Source organism: Camelus dromedarius, chromosome 17 (genome assembly GCF_036321535.1).
Source record: "Camelus dromedarius isolate mCamDro1 chromosome 17, mCamDro1.pat, whole genome shotgun sequence".
In the NCBI taxonomy this organism is placed as follows: domain Eukaryota; kingdom Metazoa; phylum Chordata; class Mammalia; order Artiodactyla; family Camelidae; genus Camelus; species Camelus dromedarius.
In genome coordinates, this window is record NC_087452.1 from 9,648,628 (window position 1) to 9,662,951 (window position 14,324).

Below are 14,324 nucleotides of genomic sequence, written 5' to 3' on the forward strand. Positions count from 1 at the left end.
TCTGATTCATGTCTGTTATTCATTCATTCACTCACTCATTCATTCATCCCATTTACTGAGTGCCAGGTATTGTCCTGGCCATCAGGGAATCCTTTATTGACTTCCTCTTTGTCTCTGCTGTTTTCACGAATGAAAGAAACAGAAAGAAATTTCCGGTGTGTGGAACAGACCAGTTCCATGTGGACTTCCTTTCCCTGAACCAGCTCAGAACACCGCCTGGGTGAGGCACTCAGGATGTAAAATTGAAGGAGGCACTCACTTTTGGGCTGTGCAAGTGCTTTTGTGCAAGGGGAGGGGGGGTTCTTTCTTGAATGTTCTGCCTTAGGTGACTTGCTCGCCTCCCCCGAGTTCCAGCCCTGCATTTAATTCTTCTTTTTACTCCCTCCACTCCTTCCCCCAAGGAACCTACTGTCAAAGAAATTAGGAAAATATAGCTTACCGTAGATGGTATATTCTTCAGTTCCCCATCTGCGCCTTTTGGTTTATACACGTACATGGTAGTCTGTTATGGGCTCTGAGTATTCCTGCAGCAAAGAAATCTTGTAGTCCCATTTAGCTCTGTATTTCCCAGATGTATTTGATTCTATGGAATTATTTTTTCTTTTTTAAGAAAAACTTATTAGCATCTCATGGGACATTCAAGGGAGTTGGTTAAGAACTACCTCAGAATGGATGCATATGGAACATACTCATTATTTTGAAAACTTTGTTTTTGCTGAATAATAGCTATGTTCTATTCTGGGTTTGGGTTCATTTGCAAGTTGCATGAAATCCTCTAGCAATGGGATAAGGGAAGGGTTAGAATGTTTATTCATATCTTCCAGCTCTCAGATTAACAATTCGTTGATTCAACCAACATTGATCAGGTACCTACGATGTGCTCGGAATACAAAGGTGAGTGAAACGAGATCCTAACCCCTAGGGGGCAAAGGAGGCGTGGCGACTCACACAACTCTGAGTCCACATACAGTTGCTGTAAAAAAGCAATGCAAATAAGAAAGTCAGCTCATTGTGGGGGAGGATATAGCTCAGTGGTAGAGCACATGCCGAGCACGCATGAGGTCCTGCGTTCAATTCCCAGTCCCTCCATGAGTAAATAAATACAAAAAGAAAACCTAATTACCCTCCTCCAATTTTTTTAAAAAAGGAAAGCAGCTCACAAAAATATCCTTTATGATTATACCTCCAGACCAAATGAACTGCTTCCTAGAGAGAAGAGCTATTTATAACATTTTTCAATCTTTCCTGTAACACCTAGCAGGGACTATGCACACACAGGTAAATATTTGTCAAATAATAATTGAGGGAAAAAATCTCACAGCTTAATTGACATACATTAGAGTATATTATCTATTAAGGATCACTTGCAGACACACTTTTGAAAAAAACTCAAACAAAAGGTTGAACTGATCCCTCTGAGCTTCATTTCCCCATCTGTCAGATAAGGATAATAGTACTAATTTCAGGGAGTTCTTGAGAGGATTAAATGGGAATTACAAAAAACAGTTATTTTGTTGCCTGGCGTGGAACAAGTAGCCAATAAACTGCAGTTATTATGGCTACAATATACTGAGATTTTTATCCAGAAAGTTACCATACATGGCACACTCTGATTCAGCAAAAAGCTCACGGGCTCCGTCAGCATCCTCCCCTCACTGAGAACACAGTTTTGAAAGGTTGGTGTAAACACTTGCAGGTCAAGGGCCCTAAGTGAGGCTATACGTGTACACACACACACACACACACACACACACACCCACAAACCCACACTGCCTCCCTCGCCGCCCCCGCCAATCTCCCTCCACCAGACACCAGCAGCAGCTCCCTAAATGGCCTGATTTTCCCCATCTCCAATGTGAACTTGCTGTGAAATGGTCAAGCTGAGTCCTTCATTTGAAGGCACTGTTCTGAGACACAAAGCAGGCGAGACACCTAGAAGAGAAACCCCGGGAGCACCCACCGCGAGACCCCGCGGCTCCGTGGTTCCGGTTAGCTTTAGACTCCTCGGCTGACTCTGCAGTGTTCGCCTTGCACGCCTCCCTCATCTCTGCTGCAACGGGTAATTCGCTGAATTGCCTTAGTCCCCACTAATCTGAATGCTCCCTGAGAAAAAGCCCCGAGCCACGTTCACATCGATTTCCCTGCCTACCCCTGCAGAGTTTTCAAATCTGGAAGAGGCATTTCCATCACCTGGGTGGCTTGTTAAATATACGGAGTCTCTTCGAAACCTCTAGGTGTGGGACCTAGAGGGCTGGGTTTATAAGCCTTTTTGTGGTGGTGGTGGTGGGGGGGGACTGTAGGCAATCAGTGGGGAGTTTGGGACTGGCGCTGCGCTCCAGGTCTTGCTCATGGTTGGTCTTCCATGTTTATTGAAAGAATGAATGACCTATGAGAGGGTAGGAAGGAGGTAAATAAGAAGGCATTTTGTAGAGTGTGTGTGTGTGTGTGTGTGTGTGTGTGTGTGTGTGTGTGTGTGTGTGCGCGCGTGCGCGCGCATCCTTACATGTAATGTGATCCACAAAACAGCGCTAAGTCTGTGGCCTAAGATGCTGCCTGTACAGTAGTTCCCCCCTTATCCCCAGGGGATACAGCCCGAGACTCCCAGAGGGTACCTGAAACTGCAGATATATAGGTACCAAGCCCTAAATAAACTGGGTTTTTTTCCTATACATACATACCTATGATAAAGTTTCATTTATAAATTAGGAATAGTAAGAGATTGACAACAACAATAAAAATAAGACAGAACAATTGTAACAATATACTGTAATAAAGAATGCCTGAATGCGGTTTCTTTCTCTCTCAAAGTATCCTATGGTACAAATTTAAGACCTTTTCCATCTTAACTAAGCACTTATCACGCACTGTGGCCGTAACTTTTGCAGTTTGAGGTTTGACAGCAAAAGTAGCACAAATTTCTTCTTCCTTCTTCACAGTTTTCACTCCTGGAAGAGTCATCCTTAACATAGGATCTTAGCTAACCTCAGCAGATGATTTCTTTTCCTTTCCTTATTAAGTGGAGAACTTTCACCTTTTCATGTAGAGGAAGAACTTTGTGGCTTCTCTCTGGCATTATCCGAATTGCCAGCATCATTACTCCTGCACTTTGGGGCCATTAGTAAGATAAGAGTCACTTGAACACAAGCACTGTGACACCTCGACTGTGGATCTGATAACCGAGAGGGCGGAATGTGCTGGACAAAGGGATGGTTCACATCCTGGGTGGGAAGGAACGAGGTGGCGCGATATTTCATCGTGTTACTCAGACCCGTGTGTGACGTAAAACCTACGAATTGTTTAGTTCTGGAATTTTCCACTTGTTTTCAGACTGGGGTTGACCCCAGGTAACTGAAACAGCAGAAAGTGAAGTTGAGGATAAGGTGAGACTATAATTCAGGACCAGGTGACCCAGGAGCCACAAGGTCACCATGAGGGAACTGTAGTCATATTGCTGCAGAAACTTGGAAGACCCCAAGCAAAGCTGACCCTTTCCATTTTGCCGGCAGCTCACCCTGTAGGACAGCACAGCTCCTAAGCCCAATAGTCTGGACTATTTGGGTTGCTGGCTGCAGAAAGCTCCAGAGTTACATTAGACTGTCCAAAGGAACCCAGAGGAAGGTACGCCTCCATTAATAAACTATCAGGATAGGAGCCTGATTGGCCCAGCCTAGGTCCCATACCCTTCCCTGGGCTAATCTCTGCGGCCACGAGGCTGGGGTATGTAATAGCCAGTCCTGGATTGCTCCTTCATCCTTTGGCCAGGGGACAGGGTCCCACAAGTGGCAACCCAAACAGAAGCACATGGAGCGGGAATCAGCGGTTCCCCAAAGGGATGGTGGCTACTGACAGAAGAGCGGGAAGGGATGTATGACCATTCCCAGCCGTGACCTTGACCTGCTCTAATGAACTGAGGCAGCCAGCCAGCCCCAAAGGGCTACATCCCATCCCCCTCGGAAACCTCCTTAAACCCTCCCATTGAGGAACCTTTCACCTTGAAGTAACCTTGAAGATAGTTTTTATTTCCTGGTGGAGGAGGTGGGGGGGGGGTGGGGTCTTGAGTCATAGCTCAAAGCAAGCATAGTCAATCTAAACATCTTTTGGAAGTCTTCTGTTTCAAATGAAAAAAAATCTGTGAATTGTATTGTATCCACTTAACGTAAAAATAATGTTTTTTTCCCGAATTTTAATTTTGAACCTACAAAAAAGTTGAAACAAGATAAGTACAATCAACACCCATTTTCCTTCAGATTCAATAATTGTTAGATTTTTGCCACATCCAGTATATTTCACTCTCTTCACACATACATATGGAAAGGTACTCACACACAAAAAGCCCTGTAAATATTTCCTCCCCACCACCCTAAACCAGTTAAGAGCTAGTTGTAGGTATGGTGATACTTCACCCTTAAGAACTTAAGCTTGTATCTCCAAAGTACAAAATCATGCTTCTATATAACCACAATTTAATTATTATACTCAAGAAATTTGACATTGATGCAATAATATTATCTAACATAATGCCTATATTCACATTTCTCCAAGTATCTTGATAATGTTCTTTAAAGTGTATTTTTCCCCCACTGCTCTGAGATCCAATTGAATTTGCTTGTCTTATTTCTTGAGTCTCCTCTTCTTGTCTTTCATGCCATTGATATTTTTGGAACCCAAACTCCAGTTGCCAAATGTCCCTTAATTTGGAACTCTGTAATTCTTTCCTTATGATGAGATTCAGCATTTTTGGATGGAATACAGTGTACTTCCCAGTGTGTCCCCTCAGGGACACATCATATCAGTATTGGCAGTGTTTACTTCGATCACTTCTTTGGTATGGTGCCTGCTGCGTCCACCATTACAACAGTACGTTTTCCCTGTATAATTAATAAGGAATTCACATGAGATCATGTGACTATCCTGTTTTCCAACAACCTTCCACACTATGGTGATTTTTGTCTGAATCAGTCATTCCTATGATGATGATAAAGTGGTGATTTTTGTATTTCTATCATTTCTTTTTACATATATTAGTTGGTATTATTCTATTAAAAAAAAAACCACTTTTCCTGTATCCCACATTAATTTTTTTTATTTTTAGTAACAACAGGGACTTGTGGATTTTAGAAAATTTAACGTGTTATAATCCATTCCTGTTTTCATTCCTTTTGATGCTCGTGTCGTCTGAAATTTGGCCAGTGAAAGTTCCTTTACACCACCTCCTCTGTCCTTTTGAGATAGCTACATCAGGTTTTCAAAGTGTTCTTCCTGTCTGGTAGAAGGTGTTCCAAACTGACCTTGTACTTCCTCTGCCTCAGCCTTGGAATTGGTCATTTCTCCAAAGAGCCCTGATTCTTTTTCATGGAGGATGGCATTTAGAAACGAAGGTATAGGTGGTGAGTGTACGCTTTACTATTGGAATGACACTGCTCCTGGGCTGTCAGAGCCAGGGAATACGTGTATGTACACACACACACACACACACACACACACACACACACACACACACACACACATCTGTAGTTATTTCTGTATTTGTCTACACATATTAAAAACTGTGAGTTCATACTGATAGCTCCAGTTTCAATCAAACACCATAGGATTCATTCTATTCTTCTCCCTTTCCATATTCTTCAAGAGTGAGAAACCGTATAGAAGATAAAGTTTAATTTTGCAAACATTGTATTAAATCCATAGAATGGAACTCTCCTCAGTAATACATGGAGATGAATGAACTAGTGCTCAACATGGGTTAATGGATGAATCAAAAAAAAATTAGGTTGAGCAAAATAATCAGACACGTACACAAAATAGATACACATACTGTATGTTCCATTTATACAAAGTCCAAGAACAGGCAAAACTAATCTATAAGTGATAGAAATCAGAAAGTGGTTACTTCTGGAGCGGGTGAGAGGACTGGCTGGAAAGGAACACAAAGGGACTTCCTGGGGTGAAGGGAATGTTCTAGATCTTGTTCTGAGTGGTGGTTACACAGGTGTATTCCATTGTCAAAATTCATTGAACTGAACACTTTAGATCTGTACATTTTGTTGTATATAAATTATACCTTCACAAAAAAGGAAGATATAAAAATATACAAAATGCTCTTAAACAAATGAAAAAATATTAATCTTCACCCACAATAAGAACATGCAAATTAAAGCTGCAGTGAGATACCACTTCACTTATCTAAATGGCCAAAATTCAAAAGCTTGACAAGACACACTGTTGGTGAGCCCTTGAGGAAATAGGCAATAAATATCTAAAAATGTCTACATATCCAAAAATAGCTATATTTACCCTTTGTCCCATCAATCTCACTTCTGGGTTTTTATCCCAAATATATAGTCTAACACTAAATTTCCATATATACTTGGGTCTATTTCTGGACTTGCTTTTTTTTTTCTTCTACTAGTCTGTCTATTTTATGCTCCAATACCACAGTCTTAATTATAGAGGTCTTACTGTTTGTTTTAATATCTATCAGGGTTAGTCTTGCCTTTCTTTTTCCATTTTTCTACTTCGTCTTGTGTATTTTACTTTTAAAAATATATGTGAAGTTTGTAATCAGCTTGTCTAGCTCCAGAAACAAAAACGTACTGGTACTTTTTATTGGAATTGTGTTACGTTAATAATTTATGGATAGAAAACATCTTTATGATGGGTCATACTTTCCAAAAACAAGATGTGTCTTTCCATGAAGTATACTTCCATATATGTCAGGAATTCTTATATGAGATTTCCTCATATAACTTTTACACATTTCTTGTTAATACCTAAATATTTTTATCTTTGTTGTTATTGTTGCTATTGTAAACAGGGTTTTTGTTTTTATTATCCCTTCTAACTGGTTACTGTTTGTGTATACGAACCTATTGATTTCTGTAGGTTAACTTTATATCCTGCTCTATTATTGAATTATTTTATTGTTTGAGTTAGTTTTATCATCGAACCACTTGGCTTCTGAAGGTGTACTATCATATTGTCTGCAAAAATAGATAGTTTCAGTCCTCATTTTTCAGTTCTAATGACTCAGATTATTTTCTCCTGTCTAATTGCATTGGCTGATACCTCCAATACAGTGTTAAATATGGAGTAGTGGAGATAAATTTCATCCGTGCTACATTCCTGACTTCAGTGAGAATGTCTCTAGTGTTTTCCAGTTAAATAGAAAACTAGGTTTTGGACTTAAGTATTTTTTATCATGTTAAGGAAATACCCATCTTCCTATTTTATTTAGTATTGAAATGAATGTTGGATTTTATCAAAATCTTTTCAACCTTTATTGAAACAATCACATAAATGTTTTTCTTACATTGATATGGTGAATTATATTAAAGGAGTTCCTAATATCAAGCCATTCTTGCCTTCCTGATACAAATTCCACTTGATCATAATATTGGATCATGTTTGCTAATGTTTTATTTAGGGTTTTTTTTCATCAATTTTCATAAGTGAGACTGATCATTGGGTCTTTTTGTGTGTGTGTGCTATACTGTATCAAGTTTAAGAATGAATGTTAATCTTGCTTTACACAAAAGTTAGACATTCCTATTTTCTGTGCTGTGGAATAATTCACATAGCATTGCGATTATTCAAATTTTGAAGACTTGGTAGAATTTCCCTGTGAAACTTTCTGAGTATGATAATCTTTTATGGGGTATTCTTTGAAATGTTCTTTTAAATACTTTTATGGAAACTTGTCTGCTTACGCATTTTCTCTCTACCCGGATAAATTTTGTAAAATTGTATTCCTAGGAAGTTATCTAAGTTTTCAACTTTGTTTGTGCAGGATTGTAGAATGAAGTTGCTCATGATTTTAAAAATTTCCTCCATGTTAAAACATTTCTCACTTTTCCTTTTATAAAAAAATTGTGTACATTTTTCATTAGGTTACCTAGTGTTACCCAAGGAACCACCATTTTTATTTATTAATTAGTTATCTTATTTTTCTGGGGTTTTTACTCCCTTAATTTCTGCTTTAATATGTATTACTTCTTTCCTTAAGTCTTTTTGGTTAACTTAATTGTTGAGTTGGAGTATCATTCACTTGTTTTATTTCTTTTATTTTTATGAATATAAGTATTAAAGGCTATGAATTTCTCTCTGATCACCGCTCTAGTATCCCCCATAATTTCTCATATATAGTGCTTTCATTATTGTTTTTAAGAAATACTGATATTGTGGTTTTTATTTCCCCTTTCATCTAAGTGTTGTTTAATGGGGATTTTAAAATGTCCACCTGTAAATGCTTTAAAGATATTTTGTAGTTTTACTGTATTATGATAAGAATTATAAAGTCCTTATTAGTTAAAAATTTTTTTCTCCCAAATATTAAAGTAAAATTGAGATGGGGAAGATGTGGTATGTTCATCTGGGAATGTCTTATAGCTCCTGGCATACAACCACATATTCTGGACAGCATGTTTAGTCTTTTTTGGTCATACTTTTTAAAGGGTAGAATCAATTCTTTTCATAAGTATTCTGGTATTACTTTCTTATCAATATGATGATAGTATTTGATAAAGTAGTCTGGATAGAGCAAACCATTTTGGTTCACTAGAACATCAAAGTAAAATTGTGTGTATACCCTCAACTTCCTTGTGGTTCAATATTTTTATGAGAATTAAATGCCTCCCCCCTCCTTTCTTTTCAGTCCCCTGAAAATTACTTGATCTCATACAATCTTTGTTTTACTGTATGCTCAGGGTCACCTAATTGGTTATCATCCTGCATTAAGAACAAGGTGATGGCTGTATCCACCATGACCTAGTACAGACCTAATGGTTAATAAGTATTCAATAAATTTAAAATTGATGAGAGAGTAAAGTAATATTTATTCATATAGATTATAACATAAATTATAACTACACATAGAACATGTAGATTATATGTTTATTTGTGAACATGTAAGTTACATTACATATGAACATGTTCGTATAAATGAATATAATATAGAGAACCTATAGATTATGATTCACTTACTTTTTACAAAATAACATTACTCTGATAGATCTTCAAGCAGTTAAGTATGGATGCTTTCATGTTACTACTAAGACTTTATATCACATTTATCATCTAAGTTTAATGGGTATGGTGCCTTATAGCTTACATCCAGTGCACTGAAAATTGCATTATCAAGGCTGGGTATCAGAAGGCCTAGAGCTTCCCCAGGCTAATGGAAATTAGCTAATTTCTCAGGCTGTCTTAAAATAATAAATCATACCCTCTTCCAATTGATGATACAAGAAAAAAGAAGTCTTGAAAGGATCAATGTTGGGGGAAAAGGATGGCTTTACAAGTCACTGAATTTCTTCCTAAGGTGAGGATCTCTGGACAGAATGTGGAATGGAGCACAACTTTCATAAGCAAAACTCTGAGAACTGGGTGGTAATCTGTTCCATTTGGTAGCGCCTCCTGGTGTGAAAGGTCTAGGCCTAAACCTTAGAAGCCTTGTCAACTTCCACTTCTCACTCTTGGAACCAGACACCATGCTGTAAACCACCCAAGCCACGTGAAGAAGCCACACTGAGAAGTAACAGGGCACTCCAGGAAGGAGCCATCTTGGATGTGCCACCCTAGCTCAGGCCCTAAAGCAAGGGTGAGCAAACTATGGCTTTCAGCCAAATGTGGCCTGCCACCTGACTCTGTAAATAAAGTTTTTTGGAACACAGCCATGCCCATTTGTTTGCATAATATCTGTGGTTGCTTTCTCACTACAATGGCAGAGTTGAATAGCCATGTCAGAGACCTTCTGACCTGCATAGCCTAAAATATCTACTATCTGGACCTTTGCAGGGAAGTTTGCTGACCCCTGCCCTAGATGTCTGCAGCCCCAGCTGACATCACGTGAAGCAGAAGAACTGCTCGGCTGAACCTAATCAATCCATATCGTGAGTGATAATCTAATGGTCACTGTCTTAAATCATTAAGTTTTGGGATGGTTTGTTACACAGCAACAACTGAAACAAACTGTAAAACCTGATATCTGTATTTTATAAGTTTGATGATTTCATGGTTTAAAATGTTCTCTTCTTTTCTTTTCTCCTAACTTTTAGTAAGCTCTGTTGAAATGTTTCTGATGTGTCTTAGCCACACGTCACTGAAACTTCTCTCTCCAAGGTCAGCACATTCTTTGTTACCAGACCTCACTAGATGTCTTTAAGTCTTCATCTCATTTGACTCTTGGTCAGCACAGGGGTCTCTGACACTCCTGATCACTTCTTTTTCTTGAAACATCTCCCTTTTATTCGTTTAAACCATAATCTCCTAACTTTCTTTTGTCTTTTAGGAAGCTTTTTATCAGTTTCTATAGGGGGGATGACTTCTGCCTATTACTTAATATTAGAGTTCCCAGAAATCTGTCTTAGATTTCATTTGACATTCAACTAATGTATATCGAGCCTACCATATGCCAGCCACTATTCTGGGTACTAGGGATACAAAACAAACAAAAATCGTTGCCCTTGGAGACATTTGTAAGTGTACCCAAAATAAAATACATTATTACGAAATCTAGATGTTAGTAAGTGCTTTAGAAAAAAAAGTAAACAGAGCCAGGGGACAGGGAATATGGGGTAGGGGGAGGTGGGAATTAAAAGAAAGAATTGATCAGAATAGACCTTTCTGAGATGATGGTGTTTGAGCAGAGCCTTAAAAAAAGGTAAAGGAACTGACACATGGGTATTGAGGAGAAAAGCATCCCGGGTAGAGGGAGCGGAAGTGCAAAGACTTCAAGGCAAGGAGCACGCTGGGAATGTCTGAGAACAGAATGGATGCCCCCGGTGGCAGGATGCCCGGAACCATAGGAGATGAGGTCAGAGAAATAATGGGCTCTGGATCCCCTAGTCCTTGTAAGCTGTTGTCCGGACTTAAGTCTTTTCTCAGGCAGATGGCGGTGGTCTTTGGGGAGTTTTGAAAAAAAGAATCAAGTCATCAAAAGGACCACTCTAAATGCTGAACTGAGAAAGAGTGAGGCAGTGCGCTCGGGGACAGAGGCAGACCAAGAGGAGTCGCTTCTCACTGCACAAATTCTCTTGGATAATCTGAGTACTCATGCGGCCATGGTTCTTATGATCATTCATGTGCTGATTTTTTTAGCCCAAATCTCTCTCCTGAATTTCAGACTCACATCACTGGTCACCTCTTCTGCCAGTGTTTCATGGGCACCTCAGGCTCTGCTTTTTCTTCTAAAACCTTCGTCTCCTCCTGTGCTTCGTGGATCTCACTCCTGAAGCCATGCAGCTACACCTTCTTATTTTATTATTTTAAAATTTTTATTTATTTTAAAATTTAACTTATTTTTTGAATTTTGTTTGGGGGGTAGGTAATTTAGTTTATTTTTTAACAGAAGTTCTGGGGATTGAACCCAGGATCTTGTGAGTGCTAGGCATGTGCTCTGCCATTGAGCTATACCCTTCCTCCCCACACACACCGTCTTTTAAGGCTTTGTCTTTAAGAGGCTGCTGCTAACACATTTGTCAGGGGACAATCTGTGCTGGCCCATAAATGCTTTGGTTTCCATTAACACATCGTTAATGGTAGAGTTTATCAGGCTTTCTGCCTATAATGTGGCTTGCAGGATTGGACATAGAATTGGTGGGTTTTAATGGGGACAGGATGATGGAACACTGCCTTGGAAGACAGTTCAGGGCAGGGTGCTGAATATCCTCAGGACAGAGAATCAGAGTTGCTGAGTGATTCCTTAGATTTTGCAGTCTTGCCCAATAGGGGCACTGCTATTTTGGGTAAATAATTCTGAATTTGTCACTTTTGTTACAAATAGTAAACTTTTCATGTAGCCAGTATTCAAGAGTTAAGGTGCCATAGATATCACAGAATTTTAATATGTGAATTCAATTTTCTTCCCTCTCCCTCAGAAATTTGTTTAAACACTTTTTATTGAGTTATAGTCTCAGAAATTTTTTTGTCCACTCCTCATTATAATTTTAGCATTTAGCATTCATTCTTTTGAATTTAAGCAAAAGAATTAGTTTTGCTCTGGAAAATATTTAGTTAGAAGGGCATGCGATTCTTTTTCTATGATCTTTGGTGTTTTTTGTTGGTTTGTTTTTTTTTTTAATAATTTGTGTGTAAAGGAGCTTAAGAAATATCTTAATCTTTTTGGGTCTCATAGAAGTAGTTTTACTTTTTTATTTTATTTTTTTAACATTTTTTAAATTGAGTTCTAGTCATTTTACAATGTTGTGTCAAATTCCAGGGTAGAGCACAGTTTTTCAGTTATACATGAACATACCTATATTCATTGTCATATTCTTTTTCCCTGTGATATAAGTGGTTTTAAAAAAAATAGTTGATACAAGGGAAATAAGTCTTCCCAAATTATTTTTTTCCATATTACACTTATTTGTGGGAAAGAGTCTTGTAAAAATCATTAGTGTGAAACTAGGCCAATGAGGGCTATTATTTTTTATTAGAAAATTAACTTCAAAATGAATGTTTAAAGGCAAGCTTAATGTAGTTAAAAATGTAATTAAGCCCCATTCCTTGACACTGGAGAGATCCTTTTATTTATTTATCATATTCAACCAATTTTTATCAAAGTTTTGCTCCGTACCAGGCAGTCTGCTTGTGCTAGGGGTTGAAGGTATGTGAAACAGAGAAGGGGGAAGGCAGACGATAAAACAGTAAAAAAAAAAAAAAAAAAAATTGCTGCTTGTACAAGTGCTGGGAAGGAAATAAACAGCACGGAGGAAAGAGAGACAGGATTGGGGAGGCTATTTGAAGGAGGGTCTCTGGGAAGATGAGTTTGAGTTGAGGCTAAAGGGATGAGGTTGAGTCCACCCGGAGAACTGGGGAAAGCCTCCTGGACAGAAGGACCAGCAGGAGCCAAGGCCTAGAGGCAAGACAGGCTCAACGTTCAAGAAGCAGAAAGCAGGCCAAAGTGACCAAGGCTGGCAGAGGCCCAAGGCTGGTGGAAGGAGGGGCGGGAGCCAGATCATGCAGGGTTTTCTTGGCCTTGGTAAGAAATTTGGATTTTATTCTGAGTGTGATGCGAAGACGGTTAGGGGCTTACGCAGAGGGATGATGTAACCAGCTGCTGTTCTTTGCTTTTTAAACAATTGTGGCAAAATATACATCTCATAAAATTTACCGTTTTAACCATTTTTTGGTGTGTGTGTGCAATTCAGTGGCATTAAGTATATTCATGATGTTTTGCAACCATCATCGCTCTCCATTTCCAGAACTTTTTCATCATCTCAAGTGAAATTTTGTTTCATTAAACAGTAGACAGTTGCTGCAGGCTGCCTTATTTGGGAATTGTTTTCTGTTCCTTTCGACTTTGCATGCCCATTATGACTTTGCTCAGAAAGTCTCCCTGGAGAGAAGCCTTTCCACCCAGGGGAAGCAGCAATGGTGACTGTTTAGGGTTCCGTTTAGCAGTTCTGTCCCTAAACCTCTCCTCACAACTGTAATCCAGACGGGAGCCCGCGGAAGTGCAGGCCAGGGCTTCTGGTTGGGGGTGTGTTGGGGGCAGCAGTTGGGTTTCAGACCAGTTCCGAGCAAGTGATCTTCCTCATCTCAGAAATCAGCCGCACCACTTTGGAAAATAGTTTGGCAATGTTTCAAAAAGTTAAACATGAAACTACCGTGTGACCAGCAATTTTACTCCTAGGTATCCACCCACGAGAAAGGGAAACGTGTTCACACAAAGACTCCCATGTGAACATTCATAGAAGCTTTATTGGTAATAGCCCCCAGCTGGAAACAACCTAACTGCCCATCAAGTGATGAACCGACAGACAGTGTGGCAGGGGCACACGCTCCAGCACCGAAAAGGGACACACTACGGATACATGCTACATCATGGCTCACCCTCAGAAACATGAGGCTAAGTCAAGCCACATACATGCATGCACGTGTGGTATGTACATGAAATAGCCAGGAAAGGCAAACTTATAGACAGAAACTAGATGAGCGGTTGCCTGAGATGAGGACCGGGAACAGAGGTCAACTATAAGAGGGCGTAAGGGATCTTCTTAGAGGGGATGAAAGTAATCTTAAATTGACTTACACTGATGGTTGCACCACTTGGTAAACTAACTAAAAATCACTGAATTATACACTTGATATGGGTGAGTTGTAGGCTATGTAGAACATACGTGACCAGCAGCTTGGGCAGGGTCTGATACTTAATGCGTGCTGAGAGATAAAAGATATTGATATTGAAACCTTTTAATTGAGAAGCGTGGGAAGGAAAATCTGTGCTAATATTGCTGATATGCCTTGTTTTATCTGTGACAATTATATTTTGAAAGGCTCCCAGTCTCTCTGTTTTAAAGGGAGTTAAAGTCTCCAAAGCCATTTTT

The 14,324-nt window shown here is 39.3% G+C and overlaps 1 long non-coding RNA gene across 1 annotated transcript in view; it reads left to right on the forward strand.

Annotated features, from left to right (window-relative positions):
- LOC116158286 (uncharacterized) overlaps window positions 1–14,324 on the forward strand; it is a 92,287-nt gene that overhangs the window by 6,670 nt on the left and 71,293 nt on the right. The window contains exon 2 of the long non-coding RNA XR_010384788.1: window positions 9,793–9,887. This is a non-coding gene — a long non-coding RNA (uncharacterized LOC116158286). The remainder of the gene's footprint in view (window positions 1–9,792; window positions 9,888–14,324) is intronic.